This window comes from Phyllobates terribilis, unplaced genomic scaffold (genome assembly GCF_046119375.1).
Source record: "Phyllobates terribilis strain yellow unplaced genomic scaffold, ASM4611937v1 Scaffold_3__8_contigs__length_932513732, whole genome shotgun sequence".
NCBI classification, from domain to species: Eukaryota; Metazoa; Chordata; class Amphibia; order Anura; family Dendrobatidae; genus Phyllobates; species Phyllobates terribilis.
Genome location: NW_027362763.1, coordinates 203517966 through 203535466, shown reverse-complemented (window position 1 = coordinate 203535466; position 17501 = coordinate 203517966). Strand labels below are relative to the sequence as shown.

Genomic DNA, 17501 nt, shown 5'->3' with positions numbered 1-17501 from the left:
AGTCAAGGGGGTAGAACACCACATCCTCACAGGAGACCATCCTCCCATAAAAGAGAGGTATCGACCCGTACCCCCTGCACACTACCAACACGCCAAGGGGATGCTTAGAGACATGAAGGAGGCTGGGGTGATCAGGGATAGCTGTAGCCCCTGGGCAGCTCCACTAGTCTTAGTCAAAAAGAAAGACAACACCATGAGGATGTGTGTAGATTACCGGAAAATCAACCGTATCACACACAAGGATGCGTACCCCTTACCAAGGATAGAGGAGTCTTTGTCTGCTTTAAGATCTGCTAACTTCTTCTCTACCTTGGATCTCACTAGTGGGTACTGGCAGGTTCCTGTAGCAGAGGCGGACCGGGAGAAGACCGCATTCACCACCCCGATGGGACTTAGCGAGTTTACCTGCATGCCGTTCAGACTCTGCAACGCACCAGGAACCTTCCAACGATTAATGGAGTGCTGTCTGGGCCACAGAAACTTCGAGACGGTCCTGTTGTACCTGGACGATGTCATCGTATATTCTAAGACTTATGAGGACCACCTGAAACACCTGGCGGAAGTGTTCGAAGCTCTGGCAAGCTACGGCCTAAAGGTGAAACCCTCCAAGTGTCACCTCCTGAAACCAAAGGTGCAGTACCTGGGACACGTGGTGAGCGCTGACGGAGTGGCTCCCGACCCTGATAAGATCACCGCAATTAAGGAATGGCCAAGTCCCTCCAGTGTAAAGGAAGTGCGGCAGTTCCTCGGGTTGGTAGGCTACTACCGCAGGTTCATCCCCGGTTTCACCAAAAAGGCAGCTCCTATGCAGGACCTCCTGATAGGCCAGTCCCGGAAGGCCAAGAACCAGAAGCCGCCCTTCAAATGGGAGAAGTTGGAAGAAGAGTCCTTCCGCCAGCTGAAGATGGCCCTCACGGGGGATGAAATCCTGGCGTACCCGGATTACAGCCAGCCCTTTATCCTCTACACCGACGCAAGTAACATCGGGCTAGGAGCCGTGCTGTCCCAGATCCAGCAGGGGAAAGAGCGAGTAATCGCTTACGCCAGCCGAAAACTGCGACCCACCGAAAGAAACCCTGAGAATTACAGCTCATTTAAGCTAGAGTTCCTGGCAGTGGTGTGGGCAGTTACCGAACGCTTTAAGCACTACCTCGCTTCTTCCCAGTTCGTCGTGTACACGGATAACAACCCGTTGACACACCTGGACACGGCAAGACTCGGTGCCCTAGAGCAGAGATGGATGGCCCGCCTGTCCAACTACGAGTTCACCATCAAATACCGGGCAGGACGCTCCAATACCAACGCGGACGCCCTGTCCAGGATGCCAAACCTACCGGACGTAGGAGAAGATCCAGAGGGACTGGAAGAAGTCGAACTCCCCGCGTTTCACCGTCATGGGACTATCCAGTATTCCCATCGGGTAAGGAGTAAGCAAGGCGCTACGCTTAACCCCTTACCTCACTACGACTGGGCGGAAACGCAAGACAGTGACCCTGCTGTCCGGCTGGTGAAGGAGATGCTGACTCAGCCAGAGGCTCGCCTTGACCCAGACGCTCCGGAGGAAGCCAAGCAACTGTGGGCAGAAAAGAGTAGACTGTTCCTTTACAAGGGGAAGTTGTGCCGCAGGATGGTTAACTCCCGGACGCATGAACTAATCTGGCAAGTAGTGGTGCCACGACGAGACGCAGCCATGGTGATGGAGGCATACCACGATGGAGCTGGGCATTTCGGATGGAAGAAGCTGGAGTTCCTGCTGCGCGGGCGGTTCCATTGGGTAGGCATGAGGGGAACCATCGAGAGGTGGTGCAGAGACTGTGGCCCGTGCAACCTGAGGAGGAAGGACCGTGCCAGCCAGAAGACTCCCCTGCAGTCCATCGTCACCCGGCAGCCGTTGGAACTGGTAGCCTTGGATCATGTAAAACTGACCCCAAGCAGAAGTGGCTACGTCTACGCGTTAACCATCGTGGATCATTACTCCCGGTTCTTGGTTGTCGTCCCCGTCAAGGACTTAACGGCTCAAACAGCAGCTAGAGCCTTCCAGCAGCACTTCTGCCGTCCACACGGGTACCCGGACCAAGTGCTGACGGACCAGGGACCTGCCTTTGAAGCGGAGGTCTTCCAGGAATTCTGCAATCTGTATGGCTGCCGGAAGATAAGGACGACACCCTATCATCCGCAAACTAATGGACTTTGTGAGAAAATGAACCAGGTGGTAATGGATCTTCTGAAAACGTTGCCCCTGGAAGAACGCAGTCTGTGGCCTGAGAAGCTGCCCGATCTGGTGGACCTATACAACCACATCCCGGTAGGTTCCACCAACTGTACCCCGGCTTACCTAATGAGGGCGAGACCTGGTAAGTTACCTGTTGACCTGGAAATGGGAGTCCTGACACCCGAGGACACTTCACCAGAAGCAGACTGGGACACAGAGAGGCAGCAGCAGTACCGGAAAGTACAGGAGAGCGTGGAGCGAAGTCTCTGTCAGGCTAGGGAGAGACAAGAGAAAACTTACAACCAGTATGCTCCCGCTGTTCCCCTGGTGCCCGGAGAGCAGGTCTTGAAGAGGAAAAGACGGCTCCACAAGTTGGACGACCAGTGGGAGAAAGACCCGTACACCGTACTGCCCTCAAGCCACGAGAACCCGAAGGTCTGTACCATCAGTAAAGACGGAGGGGAGACCACAGCCATTGTATCCCGGGATCACCTGAAGAAGTGTCCTGAACAGCTACGGAACCCTGAAGAGGAACAAGAAGACCATCGACCCGTAGAGGAAAGGGAAGATATGGTTAGTACTGTGCTCGGAGACTTCCCTCGGTCTTGGACTCAAGTCAATGGTGCAGTTGTGGTACCCGTACTCACCTTCCTCCAACCAGCATCCCAAGCACCTACGGAGCAACAGGTAGAGCTGGAAGAACAGCCGGTCCAGGAGGCAGAAGACCCCACACCAGCAGACCAGGAGGATCAACCCTCTGCTTGCAGTGATCCTGCCATATCCCTAGTGAGCCAAATGGCCCGTAGACCGCTGCCCAGTTTACCCTTAACAGCTCCTACACCCTGTAGTTCAGGGCCAGACAGTCAGCTCCGTAGGTCCACTAGGGCCACTAGAGGCCAGTTACCCGCACGTTGGAGGATTTGAAGTGTATAAATTGTTTTATTTGTGGTTACCTGTTTTTCTTGTTGCTTGTGTATAATTATGTGTTTCTAGTTGTTTATAGGAGTCTTTGGTGGATTTACCGGGAATCCTGTGTACATAGTTGGAGCGTAACCCAGGACGGACTAAAGACTGTTAAGGACTCGGGGCAGGACGGACCCCTACCTGGTTACGTCTCCCTGTTTTGGTGAAATGGACACCTTGCTTTCTTCAAAGACTGCACCCGGTTACGGACATGCCGTGACCACCTTTATGTGTTTCTTTATTGTATTGTTATTGTTATATCTTGTTATGTTTTTCTAAAATATGTTTAGTCCCGGAGTACTAAATTTCACTAGGGGGGAATGTGACACCCCAGGGGTCTGGTTGCCACAGTGATAGAGATATTACGTCTGAGAGCAGGTGGGAGGTCTCTTGGTCAGGAATCCTATGCATGCCACACCTCCTGCCCAGTCCTGGGAGGGGAAGGACTTCCCCTATATAAACCTAGGGCTGAGGCAGGGTTAGTGAGTAGAGAAGAAGTAGAGACAGAGAAAGAAGCAAATATAGGAACAGAACATCAGGAGCTCTGTGGGAGCAGTGTTACAAGGAGTCAGGGGCTGGCAGCTGCAGAGCTCGCCCTGACTGAGAAGATTTCTTACCGGACCTGGAGTCCGAGGCTGTGGGGACTAACTCCTACCCAGCAGCAGAATCCGTCAGGCAGGGGATTCCAGGTCCTCTGGCCAAGAAACCCGAAGGCACGGTCACACGCATGGGACCAGCACCGCCGTCGTGGAGCGGAAGCTACTAGAAGGCCCCGAGTCACCGGTAGAGATGAGCGGTGTTCGACTTGAACTGTTCGCCAATCTCAAATTCGAGCTGTTTTGGGCGGTGTTCGAGTTGTTCGACGAACCCGAACGATTTGCAAAAAATTCGGCTGTTCGAGGTTATGTTCGATAACTGTTCGTGCACCAAAAGCGTGTCCTGCATGTCTGGCGCTATTTAGAGCACCAATCATGCAGGGATTGTCTGCCACTCACTGTAATGCCACAGCCATGGTGGTTGTGGCATTACAGTGATTGCCCAAATCGATGGGAACAGTGCCAACAGTGAAACATGAAAAGCCGGCAATTCAGCAGCGGTACACCGGTACCCGACAATTTAGAACCGAAAGAATAGAGCTTCACACATAGATTAGATAGATATAAACATGTCAGCCACATATATACGAAGTACAGTGAAAGTGCTGCTTACTGTACTTGTCATTTAGCGTAAAGGATTTATCAAAAAAAATAATAGTGTTTTCATGCACCGTCTCTTTAAAAAAGCCGGCCGGCAATTCAGCAGCGGTACCCGACAATTTAGAATAGAAGGAATAGAGAATCACACATAGATTAGATAGATAGAAACATGTCAGCCACATATATACGAAGTACAGTGACAGTGTTGCTTACTGTACTTGTCATTTAGCGTAAAGGATTTATCAAAAAAAATAATAGTGTTTTCATGCACCGTCTCTTTAAAAAAGCCGGCCGGCAATTCAGCAGCGGTACCCGACAATTTATAACAGACAGAATAGAGCTTCACACATAGATTAGATAGATAGAAACATGTCAGTCACATATATATGAAGTACAGTGATAGTGTTGGTTACTGTACTTGTCATTTAGTATTAAAATAAAGGATTTATTATTAAAAAAATTGGCGTGGGGTTCCCCTTAATTTTAGGCTCTAGCGGAGGTTAAGCAGACGGCTGGGGCAGATGTTTGAAGCCTGGGAAGGGGGTAATACCCACGGAGCTTCCCAGGCTACTAATATCAGCCCCCAGCTGAATACATAGCCTTTACTAGCTATTAAAATGGGGGACCCCCCAAAAAAAATGACGTGGGGTCCCCCCTAATTTAATAGCTAGCAAAGGCTAGGCAGACAGCTGGGGGCTGATATTAATAGCCCAGGAAGGGTGCCATGAATATTGGCCCCCTCCCAGGCTAGAAACACCAGCCGTCAGCCGCCCCAGAAATGGCGCATTCATAGGATGCGCCAATTCTGGCACTTAGCCTCGCTCTTCCACGCTGCCCTGGTGCGGTGGCAGGGGGTAATAGGGTTGGGGTTGATGTCAGCTTATAATGCCAGCTGACATCAAGCCCAGGTTAGTAATGGAGAGGCGTCTATAAGACACCCCCATTACTAACCCCATAGTCAAAGTTAAAAAAAACACAAACACCCAGAATAAAGTCCTTTAATTGAAATAAAGACACAATCCTTTATTGTTCTAAATTAAACCATACTTACCGTCACGCCCATTCCAGCTGAAGCCAACGATCTCCTGCAATAAAAGAAAAATAATAAAGCAACCTCATCCTTACCTTTCCATGGTTCCCACGACAGCTTCAGCTCTTCTACATCGAGATGACAGGCTGGACCGCAGCAGAACGCTGCCATCCAGCCTCTCATCCCGCAGACACTGAGAAGCGCAGGCTTGCTTGCGCTGCTCAGCGTCTCTCTGTGACGACATCCAGATGAGCCGAGTTCATGTCCAATGAACTCGGCTCACCTCATGCACGTCACTGACAGCGTGGGAAAATTCTCAAGCTGAAGCGGTGAGTGCAGGAGAATTCTCCCACGCTGTCAGTGACGTGCATAAGGTGAGCTCATGTCCAATGAACTCAGCTCACCTCCTGCACGTCACTGACAGCGTGGGAGAATTCTCCTGCACTCAGCGCTTCAGCGTGAGAATTCTCCCGCTGAAGCGCTGAGTGCAGGAGAATTTTCCCACGCTGTCAGTGACGTGCATAAGGTGAGCTCATGTCCAATGAACTCAGCTCACCTCCTGCACGTCACTGACAGCGTGGGAGAATTCTCCTGCACTCAGCGCTTCAGTGTGAGAATTCTCCCACGCTGAAGCGCTGAGTGCAGGAGAATTTTCCCACGCTGTCAGTGACGTGCATGAGGTGAGCCGAGTTCATTGGACATTAACTCGGCTCATCTGGATGCCCTCACAGAGAGACACTGTGGAGCGCAAGCAAGCCTGCGCTTCTCAGTGTCTGCGGGATGACAGGCTGGATGGCAGCGTTCTGCTGCGGTCCAGCCTGTCATCTCGATGTAGCAGAGCTGAAGCTGTCATGGGAACCATGGAAAGGTAAGGATGATGTTGCTTTATTATTTTTCTTTTATTTCAGGAGATCGTTGGCTTCAGCTGGAATGGGCGTGATGGTAAGTATGGTTTAATTTAGAACAATAAAGAATTGTGTGTTTATTTCAATTAAAGGACTTTTTTCTGGGTGTTGTGTTTTTTTTAAATACTTTACTAGAAATTCATGGTGGTCATGTCTAATATTGGCGTGACCCCATGAATTTCGGGCTTAGGGCCAGCTGATAATGCCAAGCTGGCCCTAACCCCTTTATTACCCAGTGAGCCACCGCATCAGGGCCCTGGATGAGTTGGGTACAGCGCCAGAAGATGGCGCTTCTATGAACGCGCCATTTTCCGGGGTGGCTGCGGACTGCAATTTGCAGCGGGGGTGGCCCAGAAAGCTTGGGCCTCCCTGCGCTGCGGATTCCAGACCCCAGCTGCCTAGTTGTACCTGGCTGGACACAAAAACAGGGCGAAGCCCCACGTCAATTTTCTTTAAATTATTTCATGAAATAATTAAGAAAAAAAGGGCTTCCCTATATTGTTGTGTCCGGCCAGGTACAAATAGGCAGCTGGTGGTTGGGGGCAGCCCGTTCCTGCCTGCTGTACCTGGCTGGACACAAATATAGTGCGAAGCCCCACGTCAATTTTTTTTAAATTATTTCATGAATTTCCTGAAATAATTTAAAAAAATTGAAGTGGGGCTTCGCACTATATTTGTGTCCAGCCAGGTACAGCAGGCAGGAACGGGCTGCCCCCATCCACCAGCTGCCTATTTGTACCTGGCCGGACACAACAATATAGGGAAGCCCTTTTTTCTTAATTATTTCATGAATTTCCTGAAATAATTAAAAAAAATTGAAGTGGGGCTTCGCACTATATTTGTGTCCAGCCAGGTACAGCAGGCAGGAACGGGCTGCCCCCATCCACCAGCTGCCTATTTGTACCTGGCCGGACACAACAATATAGGGAAGCCCTTTTTTTCTTAATTATTTCATGAATTTCATGAAATAATTAAAAAAAATTGAAGTGGGGCTTCGCACTATATTTGTGTCCAGCCAGGTACAGCAGGCAGGAACGGGCTGCCCCCATCCACCAGCTGCCTATTTGTACCTGGCCGGACACAACAATATAGGGAAGCCCTTTTTTTCTTAATTATTTCATGAATTTCATGAAATAATTAAAAAAAATTGAAGTGGGGCTTCGCCCTATTTTTGTGTCCAGCCAGGTACAACTAGGCAGCTGGGGGCTGGAATCTGCAGCGCAGGGAGGCCCAAGCTTTCTGGGCCCCCCCCCGCTAAAAATTGCAGTCCGCAGCCACCCCGGAAAATGGCGCGTTCATAGAAGCGCCATCTTCTGGCGCTGTACCCAACTCATCCAGGGCTCTGGTGCGGTGGCTCACTGGGTAATAAAGGGGTTAGGGCCAGCTTGGTATTATCAGCTGGCCCCAAGCCCAAAATTCATGGGGTCACGCCAGTATTAGACATGACCGCCATGAATTTCTAGTAAAGTATTTAAAAAAAACACAACACCCAGAATAAAGTCCTTTAATTGAAATAAAGACACAATTCTTTATTGTTCTAAATTAAACCATACTTACCATCACACCCATTCCAGCTGAAGCCAACGATCTCCTGCAATAAAAGAAAAATAATAAACCAACCTCATCCTTACCTTTCCATGGTTCCCACGACAGCTTCAGCTCTGCTACATCGAGATGACTGGCTGGACCGCAGCAGAACGCTGCCATCCAGTCTGTCATCCCGCAGACACTGAGAAGCGCAGGCATGCTTGCGCTCCTCACTGTCTCGCTGTGACGGCATCCAGATGAGCCGAGGTCATGTCCAATGAACTCGGCTCACCTCATGCACGTCACTGACAGCGTGGGAAAATTCTCCTGCAATCAGCGCTTCAGCGTGAGAATTTTCCCACGCTGTCAGTGACGTGCATGAGGTGAGCTCATGTCCAATGAACTCAGCTCACCTCCTGCACGTCACTGACAGCGTGGGAAAATTCTCCTGCAATCAGCGCTTCAGCGTGAGAATTTTCCCACGCTGTCAGTGACGTGCATGAGGTGAGCCGAGTTCATTGGACATGAACTCGGCTCATCTGGATGTCGTCACAGAGAGACACTGAGCAGCGCAAGCAAGCCTGCGCTTCTCAGTGTCTGCGGGATGGCAGGCTGGATGGCAGCGTTCTGCTGCGGTCCAGCCTGTCATCTCGATGTAGCAGAGCTGAAGCTGTCATGGGAACCATGGAAAGGTAAGGATGATGTTGCTTTATTATTTTTCTTTTATTGCAGGAGATCGTTGGCTTCAGCTGGAATGGGCGTGACGGTAAGTATGGTTTAATTTAGAACAATAAAGGATTGTGTCTTTATTTCAATTAAAGGACTTTATTCTGGGTGTTTGTGTTTTTTTTAACTTTGACTATGGGGTTAGTAATGGGGGTGTCTTATAGACGCCTCTCCATTACTAACCTGGGCTTGATGTCAGCTGGCATTATAAGCTGACATCAACCCCAACCCTATTACCCCCTGCCACCGCACCAGGGCAGCGTGGAAGAGCGAGGCTAAGTGCCAGAATTGGCGCATCCTATGAATGCGCCATTTCTGGGGCGGCTGACGGCTGGTGTTTCTAGCCTGGGAGGGGGCCAATATTCATGGCTCCCTTCCTGGGCTATTAATATCAGCCCCCAGCTGTCTGCCTAGCCTTTGCTAGCTATTAAATTAGGGGGGACCCCACGTCATTTTTTTTGGGGGGTCCCCCATTTTAATAGCTAGTAAAGGCTATGTATTCAGCTGGGGGCTGATATTAGTAGCCTGGGAAGCTCCGTGGGTATTACCCCCTTCCCAGGCTTCAAACATCTGCCCCAGCCGTCTGCTTAACCTCCGCTAGAGCCTAAAATTAAGGGGAACCCCACGCCAATTTTTTTAATAATAAATCCTTTATTTTAATACTAAATGACAAGTACAGTAACCAACACTATCACTGTACTTCATATATATGTGACTGACATGTTTCTATCTATCTAATCTATGTGTGATGCTCTATCTTTCTGTTCTAAATTGTCGGGTACCGCTGCTGAATTGCCGGCCGGCTTTTTTAAAGAGACAGTGCATGAAAACACTATTATTTTTTTAAATAAATCCTTTACACTAAATGACAAGTGCAGTAACCAACACTGTCACTGTGCTTCTTATATGTGTGACTGACATGTTTCTATCTATCTAATCTATGTGTGATGCTCTATTCCTTCTTGTCTAAATTGTCGGGTACCGGTGTATGCCGCTGCTGAATTTGCCGGCCGGCTTTTTTAAAGAGAGTGTCTTCTGAGCAGTTTGTCAGCTTTTGGACACCTTTGCAGGTGTTTTCTATGTGTTTCTATGTGTTTTTGTTTGCCTGCCATTGGTTTTAACGGTGTTCGACGGTGTTCTAAGGTGTTCGACGAACAGTTCGACGAACAGTTCCTCGAACATCCCGGTGTTCGACGAACCGAACCGAACCCGAACACTACGGGGGTGGCTCAACACTAGTCACCGGCCATACGGGTGAGCACCACACGGTACACTCAGGGACGTGGGCTACTTATACCCGCCTCTAGCAAGGTAGCCAGAAGAGTACAGTTAGTTTGGGAGGCCTACAACTCCGCCTGGCCAGGGGAGATCCCATCTGCTCAAGGACTGACCAGGCCCCAATCGCTAGCCAGTACTCCGGGAGGGTCTATCTTTGTCACCAGTAAAGACCCTGAACTACACCGTACCGTCTCCGAGTGGTTCCTGCTACCCCCATCATCCACGTCAGCTGCCCTGAGGCCATACCCCTCCCGTTGGGGGTTATACTATCACGCTGCACAATCCTACCACCGGCCTCAGCGGTCTGCCCTGCAGCAGCAGCTCCTTAGCTGTACTCAACGGGTGGCGTAGTCGTCCAACATCTACCGTTGATACATCGCCGCTCAGTTTGACTCCCTGGGCACGGACCGGGTCACCGCCACGAGACTACAACCCTCAACAGATCCGGCTCCGGGTAAGCTCCCGCGTGCGCAACGCAGCGCGACACAGGCCCAGGGGCGCGTCAGAGGCTACAAACAATGGTCGCTCTGAGTAACAGTTCCCCCAGGATTCCAAGTATTCATGGAACCTGTATAGTCCCTAGATAAGCCTAGTGGTGTACTTGTAACATATAGATTTATAGTTCTATAACCCGTATACCCATATTAGAGGTCAGATAAGTGCCAGGGGTGACAGATTCCCCTTAATGCATTTATGCTACAGAAACTCACTAGAAACACATGTGCGTTTTTTACCTGTGAAGTTTAATGGGAAAAATCTGCACATAAAATCTCGGTACCCACAAGAGAAGTTGACATGCTGCAGATATGAAACACGCACCGCAGGTCAGTTTATGCTGAGCAAAAAAAAAATCACAGTGGGCAGGAGATCTCTATAAATCCCATCCACTTTGCTGGAACTGTAAGACGCAGCATCAAAAACTCACAAAAATTCATCATGGGAACAAAACCTTAGACTATTTTCACGTTTGTACAGTGCATTCTGCTGGACATATATATGCCTGAATTGATGGCCGTGTTTGGCATTCATGCTGCCCTAGGCACTTTAAGTGGTCGTGCCCCCTACTGTTAAGTCAGGCTAAAAGTGCACATACCTGTTAGATAGTAGTTAAAGGGGTTATCCAGGACTATATTCTTTTTTTACTATGAGCCAAAAAGCTAACAGGCAGTTAGTTGCTACCTGGTTACAACTACCTGTCTGTTCTATCCGACGCCGTCTCAGAGCAGTCACTGACCGCTCCTGCTGGCGATTCAGCTGCGCCACATCAGCAGAGCAGCTCTTCCTTTTCCGAGCTGCTCTCCTCGACTGGGCATGACTGCCGACGTCATGCTGATTGACAGTTGGCTTCCCGCAGTTAGGCAGTGGGGAGCCATCTGTCAATCAACTTGACATTGGCAGGTCACGCCTCGTTAACAGAGTAGAGCGGAAAATAAGCTGCTGCTGTGTCGAAGTGATGTTAGCAGAAGCTGCTGTGACCTCTCTGTGCCAGCAGAGATCAGCGCCAGGTAGAACAGGCAGGTTAGCAGCTACTTGCCTGTTAGTTCTTAGGCCCATAGTAAAAAAAAAAGATATAGTCCTGGATAACTCCTTTAAGGTCACCTACACACACAAGACTAACATCAGCCGCACTCGCCGTTATCAACGTGTTCGGCTCACAGTCTGAGGCTGGGTGCCCTTAAAAATAAAAGTGTCATTATAATGCCACCTGAATACAAATATCTGCCCCTACTGTGCCCTAAATAAGCCCTATGCTGTGCCCACTGGCAGACATCGACAGAAAAGGGCCCCTGTGCAAGAACAATAGATGGGCCTTTTGCAGCCCAATAACTCCTAAAAATGCAAAACTGCACCTGCTTTGGAGCTAGAAATGGGCTCCCTACCTCTTGGGCCCCTGTGCGGCCGCAAAAGTTGCACCAATGATATGTCTGCCCCTGGCTGTGCCCCTGAAGAAATAATTGCTCCTCGCTGTGCTCCCTGCACAAAAACACAAAAAATGACACCCACACTGTTCTTCTTATGATATGCGGCCTCCTCTCCTATAAAATATTGACCCCCCCCCATCCCCACAGTATATACTATAACCACCATCCCTCCCCAATAAGCTACGACCGCCACATTGTCCTTTCTTATTAGCAATAACTGTCAAACCATCCCCCCTTAAGAACTGCGGCCTTTACACTGTCCCTCCTACACACTGTACCTGCCATATGAACTCTGGCCTCCACACTGTCCTCATCTTCAGTGCCCCTCCCCCACAATGCCCCCTATTCACACTGTACTCCCTCCATATTGTGCCTACACAATGCTCCACCTTGTGTATACTGCCTCCCATACTGTGCCCTTACTGAATCTTCAACTCCACTAAGGAACCCTTACCTTCCCCTCCTTTGTTGCACTCTATCGCACACAGCCTGCACCCCCATTTACGCTCCATACAGCCAGCGCCCCATGTAACCCCCAAGCAGCTGGCACCCCATATTCCCACATATACAACCTACACCCCCCACATTCAGCCTGCACCCCATGTACCCCCATATATAGCCTGCATCCCCTCTCCATATGCAGCCTGCACCCCCAACATAGAGTATGCACTACCCACACATACAGACTGGATGGCATGTACCCCACACATACAGCCAGCACCCCCATATACAGCTTGCAGCCCATGTACCCGCATATATAACCTGCACCCTATGTTCCCCCCATATACAGCCTGCACCCCCATATACAACCTGCACCCCATGTATCCCTCATATACAGTCTGCAGCCAATGTACTGTGGCGCCCCTGAGGGTTCGACTGCCACAGGGATGCTGCACTTCTTCAATGAAGTGTGGTGCTCCTCCTCTGAGGTAAGGCCAGTGTGATAGTCGTGACCCAACCTTTTGCATCCAACACCACATTTATCCACCAGAGGGAGCAAGTATGCACTAGGTGCTGCTCCCCTGGTTACAGGGAGACTGGGGAACACAAAGTGGTAGGAACCAGTTAGTGGGTGAGGGTGGAGGACTTACAAGTTAGTTACACTTTAGATTTCATATTTAATTCAAAGCCATCTTTGATCTTGGCCCTTCGTCGTTCGGTCGGTCTCTCTTTTAGTGGTCGTACTGTGCTGTCAGACTACTGTGTGTAATGTAACCTCCCTCCGGGAGTGCAGATCCTGTGTGGGCCTGCGCCGGCAAGGGACACAGCCCTCGTACCCTGGCCTTGGGACAAGAGGTAGGTTGTAGACAAGGAATGTCTCAACCCGGCCAAGGACCATGATCAAGAAGGCCCGGAGCCTAAGAGTGTGGCTCCACAGCAAATGGATCCCAGGCAGGATGCAGACGGAGCGGTGTACGCCACCTGTCCTTGCAAACCTGATATATTCAGAGGGACTCCGGCTGCAAGAGGGGTACCGGTCTCCGACACCCAACCTTGTTACTCTACGTCCTGGACGGGAAATCCCGGTTAGGCCCAACGGATCCCACCGGGGAACGGACGGAGCGGAGCTGCCACCCGTACCCTTGTTCTGAGAGGAGCTCAGAGGGAGACCCGGCCTAATTGCACACACACGGACAGGAAAGGAATTGGTCTGTAGTTCAGGAACACTCTGCTGTGGGGTCGCGACTGAATGCTGGACCTACTTGGAGGTCGTCGGACCCCGTCTCTGGTGAGCGCAGGACTCCGCGGGGAGCAGGGAGTTGCCTTCCTTTGCCATCTAAGTGAGTAAAGCCTTGGAAGTTCACCCCTATGGCCTCCGGACTGTTTATTCTGCGCCACACCGCATGACGCGGCGCCCGTCTCCCTCTACTGCCACCCAATCCTCCTGTCCCTCTGCCCTGAGGCCTTGCTCCGCCTGTGGGGAGCAGTGAGAACTTAGGCCGCCATGACACCAGGCCTCAGTGGACTGTAGCGGCGCTGGTGACCCTTCACCAGGCACCACAGGTGGCGTAGTCGTTAAATAAGCTGCTCAACCCGGATGAGCCCACAACATCTTCCTTTTCATGTGACAGCCCTGAGCACGGGTCGGGTCCGGGCCACGGCTACATCCCACCTCTCCATCACAGGACCCGACACCGTGTCCCCTATCACCCAGGGTAAACTCAAAACTAAAAGGGCTCTTTTGAGAATGAGGACGTCACAGTACCCCCATATACAACTTGCACTCCATGTTCCCCCCATATACAGCCTGCACCCCCATATACTACCTGCATCCCATGTATCCCCATATACAGCCTGCACCCCCCTCCATATGCAGCCTGCACCCCATGCACCACCCATATACAGCCTGCACATCCATATACAGTCTGCACTCCCATATAGAGCCTGCACCCCCCCACACATACATCCTGCATGCCACGTACCCCCATATACAGCCTGCACACCCCCATAGACAGACTGCACACCAATATGCAGACTTCACATCCCCATATAGACGTAGCATCCCCATATACAACCTGCACCCCCACATTCAGCCTACACTTCATGTACCCCCATATACACCCTGCCAGGGGTGGATTAAGAGTAGCAAGGGCCCCGGGCAGTTTAGAAGGCGCGGGCCCCCCCCCCACACACCTGATGTATCACATGTCACATGATCCCCTGTGATAGATCATGTGATAGTTCACATGAAATTAATTTGGCACAATATTAATATATTAATTATAATCATTTTTTTTAGGCTGTGTGCCCACTATGCGTTTTTTAAGCGTTTCCGCAGCGGCAATTCCGCTGCAGAAACGCTTAAAAAACGCTTGGTAGAAGGTCTGCCATGTTCCCCAATGATAATCTGCATGTGCTGTGCACATGCTGCGGAAATTTCCGCTGTGGATTATCATTGCAGAAAAATCCACAGCACTACCAATTATTTTTCAGAAGCGCAGCGTTTTCGCCACCATTGACTTCCATTGGAACGCATGTAATCCGCATCACTGCATATGTACATGCGGAATCCAAACGTTTCAATGTGCGGATGGTACCCGGGTCTGGAGAAGAGGAGACTCTCCTCCGGACCCGGGTACCATAGAACCTGTAAAAAAAAGAATAAAATAAAAAATAAATATTATACTTACCTTCTGATGGCCCCCGGTGTCTTTATCCGATGCGTCCTGACTTGCCGGCAGTTCACGGTAGACTAAAGGACCTGTGGTGACGTCATTTAGTCATGTGACGGGTCACACGACTGCTGTCGTCGGCAGGCCTTCAGAAGGTAAGTATATATTTATTCACATGCGGAAATGCATGTGAAGAACGCTTCACATCCGCTTGTCCCTGGCAGGAAAAACGCATGTACAATCCACATGCGTTTTTTCTGCCAGGGAGAGCAGAAACGCTCAAAAAAAATCCAGAGCATTTCTGCATCGTGGGCACATAGCCTTACATTAATTGTATGACTTAATATTGAGCACAAGTAGCCATCTATACACAGCAGGAGGCCGCACGTAGCCATCTAAACACAGCAGGAGGCCGCACGGCGCCATCTGTACACAGAGAGAGGTCGCACGTAGCCATCTATACACAGCGGTAGGCCGCACGTAGCCATCTATACACAGCGGGAGGCCGCACGGCGCCATCTATACACAGCGGGAGGCCGCACGGCGCCATCTATACACAGCAGGAGGCTGCACGTAGCCATCAATACACAGCAGGAGGTCACACATAGTCTTCTATACACAGCGGGAGGCCGCACGTAGCCATCTATACACAGCGGGAGGCCGCACGTAGCCATCTATACACAGCGGGAGGCCGCACATAGCAATCTATACACAGCAGGAGGACGCACGTAGCCATCTATACACAGCAGGAGGACGCACGTAGCCATCTATAAACAACGGGAGGCCGCACGTAGCCATCTATAAACAGCGGGAGGCTGCACGTAGCCATCTATACACAGCGGGAGGCCGCACGGTGCCATCTATACACAGAGGGAGGCCGCACGTAGCCATCTATACACAGAAGGAGACCGCACAGCGCCATCTATACACAGCGGGAGGCCGCACGCAGTCACGCACACACACAAACATATGCAGACATATACATACATGCATACATACAACACATTTGAAACACAAAAATACATATAAACAGACATCACACACTCTCACACACACTCACCATCCCCCGGCTCGGCTCCAGTCCTCCAGCTCCTCTCCGGTGCAGTGGTGCAGCAGTGCAGTGCGCACTGCGTGACGTCACACTAGCAGACACGGCCACACACAGGGCCGTGTCTCCTAGCAGTGACGCACACAGGGAAGTTAACAGGTGCAGTGCTGGCCCGGCCGAAGAAGAAGTAGCGGCGGTGCGCCGCTGCTGGGGGAGCGGTCCGGGGGGCCCCCCTGCCACTGTCTGCCGGTATGTGCCGCTGCGCCGCACATATTATAATGAAGGCAATCTGGCCATGGACCCCCCGGAGCACCGGGCCCCTCATTATAATCCGCCTATGCACCCTGCATCCCCCTCCATATTCACCCTGCATCCCATGTACCACCCATATACAGCCTGCACATCCATATACAGTCTGCACCCCATATAGAGCCTGCACCCCACACACATTCAGCCTGCACGCCATGTACCCCCATAGACAGACTGCACACCGATATGCAGACTTCACATACCCATATAGACCCCCATATACAGACTGCACCCCATATATAACCTGCACCCCTATATACAACCTTCACCCCCACACATACAGCCTGCGCCCCATGTACCCACATATATAACCTGCACCATTATATACAACCTTCACCCCCACATTTATCCTGCACACCATTTACCCCCATATCCAGCCTGCACACCATGTGCTCCCGATATATAACCTTCACCCCCCCATATCCAGCCTGCACACCATGTACTCAACAATAACCTGCACCCCTATATACAGCCTGCACCCCCCCCCCCCCCACACACACATACAGCCTGCAGCTCATGTACCCCCTTATACAGACTGCCTACTCCCATATACAGGCTGCACCCCCCCATAAAAAGCCTGCACACCTCCATATACAGACTGCACCCCCATATACAGACTGCACACCCCCATATACAGACTGCACATCCCCATTATACAGGTTGCACACCCCATATACAGACTGCACACCCATATACAGACTGCACACCCCCATATACAGACTGCACACCCCCATATACAGACTGCACATCCCCATTATACAGGTTGCACACCCCATATACAGACTGCATCCCCATATACAGACTTCTTCAGCTGCTGCTTCCTGCATGGGAAAACACTTCACTTCCTGCAATCTCTAGGATGGCTCCTCCTAATACTCCTTCACCTTTAGGATTAATTGTCTCTTCCGTCCTGGCAGGGAGTTTATAACCGCTTCTCTGCCCATGCAGCGCTCACCTCATCAACTTTCACCACCTTCCCCCTCCCATCCCCCCAAACTAAAATGGTGGTATTGACACTGTGTCAATCGGAGAAAAAAGGTCAAATTTTTAAAAAAATAATATTTTTTTTTTAACTTCTTCATGGTGGCGCCGCCCCCTGCAACCTGCTGCCCTAGGCACCCACCCTGTAAGCACGTATAAAAGACATGTAAATTGTTTATCAATTATTCTCAATGAGGCGTGTTGAAATGTTTTTCAGTACATTTAAATACACTTACATCATATACATTTTCTTTTCTGCACCACACGCACACACTTGCTTTTTGTTTTCAC

The 17501-nt window shown here is 50.6% G+C and overlaps 1 protein-coding gene across 8 annotated transcripts in view; it reads right to left on the bottom strand.

Moving 5' to 3' along the window:
* LOC141259066 (allantoinase, mitochondrial-like) overlaps positions 1-17501 on the bottom strand; it is a 202745-nt gene that overhangs the window by 41023 nt on the left and 144221 nt on the right. Inside the window, exon 1 of one of the 8 annotated variants that reach the window (XM_073674524.1) lies at positions 17033-17167. The exons of 5 other annotated variants lie outside the window; for them this stretch is intronic. The gene's annotated coding sequence lies outside the window, so the exon portion shown is untranslated. Of the gene's footprint in view, positions 1-17000; positions 17168-17501 lie in introns of those variants that run through there. 2 more of the 8 variants (XM_073674526.1, XM_073674525.1) reach the window with 2 other exon arrangements.